The sequence below is a fragment of the Tinamus guttatus genome, unplaced genomic scaffold (assembly GCF_059628265.1).
Source record: "Tinamus guttatus ecotype Peru unplaced genomic scaffold, ASM5962826v1 Tinamus_guttatus_pri_ptg000472l, whole genome shotgun sequence".
Taxonomy (NCBI): domain Eukaryota; kingdom Metazoa; phylum Chordata; class Aves; order Tinamiformes; family Tinamidae; genus Tinamus; species Tinamus guttatus.
In genome coordinates, this window is record NW_028289006.1 from 3999377 (window position 1) to 4005376 (window position 6000).

The 6000-nt window shown below is 43.8% G+C and overlaps 3 non-coding genes across 3 annotated transcripts; 1 reads left to right on the forward strand and 2 right to left on the reverse strand.

The window, feature by feature from the left end:
- Nucleotides 1-4926: 4926 nt before the first annotated feature.
- Nucleotides 4927-4998, reverse strand: TRNAW-CCA (transfer RNA tryptophan (anticodon CCA)). The gene has a single exon. It is a non-coding gene; the product is annotated as a tRNA-Trp (tRNA).
- A 283-nt stretch (nucleotides 4999-5281) lies between these two features.
- Nucleotides 5282-5353, forward strand: TRNAD-GUC (transfer RNA aspartic acid (anticodon GUC)). The gene has a single exon. It is a non-coding gene; the product is annotated as a tRNA-Asp (tRNA).
- Nucleotides 5354-5504: 151 nt separating this feature from the next.
- TRNAD-GUC (transfer RNA aspartic acid (anticodon GUC)) lies at nucleotides 5505-5576 on the reverse strand. Its single transcript has one exon. It is a non-coding gene; the product is annotated as a tRNA-Asp (tRNA).
- Between the last annotated feature and the right edge of the window lie 424 nt (nucleotides 5577-6000).

A 6000-nucleotide genomic window follows, 5' to 3' on the forward strand; every position in this document is an offset into this window, starting at 1 on the left:
AGAGTTTTGCCAACTTCACATTTTTTAATGTCTAGTGACACACATAAAAATGAGAGACATTGTTTATGTTACACTGTAAGTTTTAATTTTGTAGGTCTGTTTAAAGAGTATCCTGAGTTCAGTATAGGTTTGGGGTAACATGTAATCGTAACGAAGTATACCTTTATAATTTACATTCATGTTTAATCTTTGCTTGAAAGTACCTGGTAAAATTATGAAAACGGTAAATCCATTGATGACAAAGACATTCAATGAAGTGCTCCAGACCTGCTCTTGTCTTAAACGGAGTTGATACAGAAATGTTCCCATCTAAAGGAAATTTAATAGCCCTTTATGAAATATTAATTCAGTCTTGGTACACAGCAAGTTTGACAATGAAAATAATAGTCCCTTTCAGAAAGGCAACAAAAATTGGAAAGCAAATTACTATAAATAAAAGAAGTAGTTCCTGATCATGAAGGCACAGTAACTCTAGAGTAATTCCAGAATTACTCATTGCTTTTCCACATTCTAGATCAATTTGGAGGACTGAGACAGTATCACTGGCCGTTTAATAACTCTACCTTATGAGAAGCGTCTTTTTAAGCATAGTTCAAGTTTAAATGACAAAGCAATAAGAAAAAAAAATAAGAAAAAAGTTACATTTGTTGGTGAATTTGCTGTCGGACATGGTGTTTGCCAGGCAGATAGGACGGGCTGCCACGCTCTCATTAGTGCTCACCGGGTGGTGAAGCTTGGTGGGAACCAGGGAGGTGTTTGCTCCTGTTTTCAGGACAGAGAAATGCAGCTCTGTGGGTGTCCTGCCCGGGAACATGTTCCCATGCAGGGAACAAATGTAGACAACTGAACGGTATTACAGTCTTAAAGTTTCGTGCTTCTCATATTGTGGTAGACAAACACTTACATGAATGAAGACTGAAAACAGGTATCAGTTCCTGCTTTAAGTATACTGAGAAATGAAGTAAAGACTGACAGTTTATGGTTTCCCATGCAGTTATTTACAAACAAGAAATACTCATATATGTATTTTTATCATGTACTAGCAGCGATAGCGCAGACACTGTATTTACCATATATAAGCCATTATTTCAGCTGTGAGATTTTTAAACCTCTTGTGGATAGCTACCTCATTACCAAAAACAAAACAAAAAAAAGAAAAAAAAAAGAGTCCCTCAAAAATATCAATAGATTAAGTTCAACACTATACCCCTGAGATTAAAAAGGGTTTACAGATAGCAAATTAAGAGGGAGAAACAACTATTGTAAGAGCTCAAACATTTCAAGATTTGCACACAGCTAGGGTTCATTTAGTTCTTTAATTTTGAAACATCACTAGGTTATTTCAATTTAGAGGGAGTAGGATCTCCCTCCAGAGAGTAACTGACAAAAACTTAAGCCTAATTACTGGTAATTGTGGGTTGTTGTTGAAAGGGATGATCCTGCTTTCTCTCCCGGCCCAGTCATGCACTCTTGACACTTTCCTTTGTTGGATCCTGTAATTGTGCAGCCAGATCCGTGGGATGGATGCGGATCAATGGCTGCGGCTGTACAGTTGCAAGACCCAATGAGAATGGAAAAAGCAGGGATTGACAGGGCAAAGCAAGGAGATAACTGTTTTGTGACAACCTACAGTCACACTCGATTAGGTAGAATGTGAAACCACACTGCGCAAACAGCGACTCTTAACAGATCTTCTGTGTGTCATTAGGTGAACTCTGCTGGAGTAGATCTCTCTCTCTCTTGAAACATTTATGAAGAACCTGCATAGTTATTTTCACCAGAAACATGGACTGTTTTAATTAGATTAATTTATATAGCTTAATTTTTTAATTCTTTCTTAACTGATGCAGATTTAGATTCAGGATTTTAAAAATTATTTCATAGGAATATAGCCTTTCACACAGCTAGCCCTAAAAGGGAAAGAACCCAGGCTACTGTAGGGCAAGAACATGTCAGAATGCAGTCAGGTAAATTAGATGTTTTCAGACTGGCAAATTCACTGCAGCTGCAGCATTGTTTGTGATTGTTTTAGGAAGCTTGGAAAGGATGGAGAACATTCTGGAGAAAGGGTACATTTAAAATGCTCATCCTTAAAACAGAGCTCATCCTTCATTCCTGGGGAAAAAAATGTTGCTAGAAATAATCAAAGAACTTGTAAACACTTAGAAGGTAAGATGATTAACAGTGTGCTCATAAAAATATCATGAAAAGCCAATTTGTTTCTTTGATTAAGGACCCTGTAGGCTGTGACGAAAGAACAGGAGTCATAAATATACCCTGACTGTACCAATGTCTTTCAAATTATGTCACAGAATATTCTCAAAAGCAAGACAGGAGAACAGGGAATAGATTAAACCAGTAGGTGGTAGGTACATAGTTTCTGCAGAAACTTTCAACAATTCACTAAAAAACTGGCAACAAACTGGAAAAATATGGAGAGCAGGATTCTCCATAGGGATACTTGGGGTCTCATTCTATTCTGTGCAATATTTCCATGCAAAACCTGGGTGATGGTATAGAGCGCATTTTTTATGAAGCTAGTGGGGCTGCAAATATATTAGAGAAGAGAATTTGAATTTAAAATAACTCTAACAGACTGGGAAGTGATCTGGAAAAAGTAGAATGAAATTAAGTAGGGTCAAGCGCAAAATACAGGAGGAGTAATGAAGTGAACAACTATAAAATGGAGAGCAGCTGGTCAGGTATCAGTCTTGCACAAGAGGTGCTGGCTGCCGTGGTGAATCACAAGTTGACTCTCAGTAACAATATCATGTTGTTACGAGAATAAAAATGTACTAACTATAGTCAACAAGGCATGTGAGGCGGTTCTGCTGTTCTATTCAGAACTGGCAAAGTCTGAGCCGCTGAAATAGCGGGTCCAGCTCTGGGCACTTCAAAATGCAACGCATTTGGAAAGACACCAGAGGCAAGTGATGCCAATGATCAGAGGCCTAGCAAACACGGTGTGTTACTCCAGGAGAGAAAGCAATGGATAGACGTAATGAATTCCAAATATGTAAGAAGTAGCTATAAACAGGAAGGGAATAAACTGTTCTCCGTAGCCACTGGCAATAGCACAAGGAGTGCTGGCCTTAAGTTGCAACAAAGGAGACATCAGGGTCAAGCTACACGTATTACCTTCCGAGCAGTCGGGATAGCAAAGCAGTGGAATAGCGCAGCTCGGGAGGCGCTTATGTACTTGAGGTGTTCTAAAGATATGTGGGACAAGTATCGGCCTGTAAAAAACAATGGCATTTATCTTCAGAAAAAATGCATTTTCATGATGGTGCTGGCTGCGTTCTCTAAGACTTCTATGTTCTCTTCATTCTCTGCCATGTTTTACAGCACTAGTAAATTATTCTTATAAACTTAGACGTATTTTCTGTGACTTGTTTCTCACTTTCTGTAAAATTAAGGCCCTAGGCAAACTTTTCGCTTTCCCTCCTCATGACTTTAAGGCTCAAAGTTTCCAGTCCAGCTGGGTCACTAAAGTGCTGGTTCTGGAGCTTGCTATCTTGTAAGTGGATCGATGTAGTGTATTTTCTGTGGCCTTTTGGTTTCAGCTCTCAAGTCTGTGCCTACTTTGAGAACATTCTTCTATTACATGGCTTGAAACTATTGTTCTCTGAAATACATTTTTTCTGGTGCTCCCCGATTCCCACCAAATCAGGTTTTTGTTTGCCATCAGGATTTTTAACACAAAACCTTTCTTAGCTCTTGTTCTTTTCCTGTACTGCTTTCTTCCCCAGCCATTACTTTCATGCTTTTCATGTGAATTTCTGTACTGAAAATAGGGTTTTCCAGCCAAACTTTCTGCTTCGTCCCTCTTTAGAATGTAAACCTTCCTACTCCTTTTGGCTTTTTTTCATCACTTCCACATATTTGCATAGTAGTTTTGGGGTGTTTGTAAAATAAAAATGTAAGATCTCTGGCACATTTTTAGTTTTTAAACATGATATAGAAAGTCTGTTATACACAGTTACTATGTTGATGACATGCTAATAATTGTGCACTGTGAGCTCAGTTTAGCTACATCCTTCAACTCACTTTCAGCTGCAGCACTTGTGACTTGAGGACTTGCTGATGGGTTTATTATGTAAGTAGCAGATGAATGGTATATGGAAATAAATAATGAAATACATGTATTTTGAACACTGAACATCAGTTTTATGATACTGAAATGGCCAACATAACACCATTTATACACACCACTCCACCAGATGTATTGTGCAGAAGTCATCTTAGGGCAGCCTGAACTTCTCTTGGGTTATTTTTAAGAAATTCATGAACAGACTTTTGCAATTTAGGCCTTTGGAGCCTGAATAGAAATCAGCTATGAATCATACAAGTTTATTCCCTTCGTTCTTCCCTTTCTACCTAGGCGCTCTGCAGTGAACTGCTGGAAGATCTGACTTTGAGCACTTGTGGCAAGCCAAGTTAGCCAACTGTGCAGTCTCTAAAACGTGCTTCACTATTCTCGGTGGAGTAAATCCAATAATGAAAATGAATGTTTAGACAATGGAACAAGCATTTTTAGTATGGTTGCCTATGTGCTGAGCCTTGCAAGAGGGAACATGGGAAAATGGGATTTTTGCGTTCCAGGATCCCAGTCCTGCCTCGGTGGCCCTGCCCGCAGGCCTCACCCGGTCAGTGCGGAGCAGGTTGTTGGGTGGTTGCAGTGACATCTGCCAAGGAAAGTGTTTTCTGGCTGCTGCAGACCCAGTGTTGCCCCTGCATCCTGGGAGAATAAATCCTGAAAGCCAGATGTTACCTATTTAATGCAATCGGGCCTCTTTTTAAAAAGAAAAGAAAAAAAAAATCAGTTCCCGCCTTCTGTTTCCTCTGGCTTAATGGAGGTTAAGGCGGAGGAGGAAGGAAGAAATTAAAAAAAAAAAAAAAAGGGGAGGAAACCAAGAAAAAGGTAGATGACCCCGACGTGATTCGAACACGCAGCCTTCTGATCTGGAGTCAGACGCGCTACCGTTGCGCCACGAGGTCCTGCTGGGCAGCTGCGCCCTCAGCGCTACAACTCGCGCCTCCCGGGGCGCCGCGGGCCTCCGTAGCCACCTCGCCCCGCGGCCGCAGCCACCTCGCCCCGCGGCCGCGCTCCCCCGCCCCGCAGTTCGTCAACGCGCCCGGGCAGCGCGGGCCTCCCGCCCGCGCGGCCCCGTTCCCGCTGCGCGGGGCTCACCCTGCCCCCGCCTCTGCGGCCGGTGCGCGCCAGGGCGGAGCGTGCGGGCTGCGCATAACTGTCCGGCGGGAAACCCCCTAGCCAGGCAGTTCCTCGTTAGTATAGTGGTGAGTATCCCCGCCTGTCACGCGGGAGACCGGGGTTCGATTCCCCGACGGGGAGGCCGCAAGCATTCTTTTGTTCTTTTCCATCACTTTACTCCCTCACACACGGAATAAAAAGCGCGGGAAGGAAAATGGCGCCAACGCCGCTTAGGGGTTTTGGCGTGTGCGGAATAACGGCCCGCGTGCGCGGCAAAAAGGCGCGGGCGCCTCTCCCCGTCGGGGAATCGAACCCCGGTCTCCCGCGTGACAGGCGGGGATACTCACCACTATACTAACGAGGAGCCGCTGCAGGGGCGCGGCGGGGCCGCACGGCGGTGCGCGTTGACCCGGCGGCTTTTTCCCTTTTTTTAATTCCCCCCGGGAACCTGAGAAGCGCTGGAGTCAGCAGTGCCGGGGGCGACAGGAGCCGAGCAGCTGCTTCTTACCTACCCAAAAAGGGAACGGGAGAAATGGAAACCGGTGACTCGGGGATTTGAGAGCAAAAGGCTGAAGGACACGCACTGAGCGGACGGCCCCACTCAGCGGTAACGTGGTTGTGCGTTTGCATCACGGTGACATTAGACGGGGATCTATATTTAAGCGACCGGCTTGTTACATGAAGATTTGGCTCCACACATAAGTGGGTGATGAGAACAGCCTGCGTTCCTGTTTGGTGGTCTCTGCCACGGCCAGGCATTTTTTGGGCAAAGGGACCCCGGAGTAGCT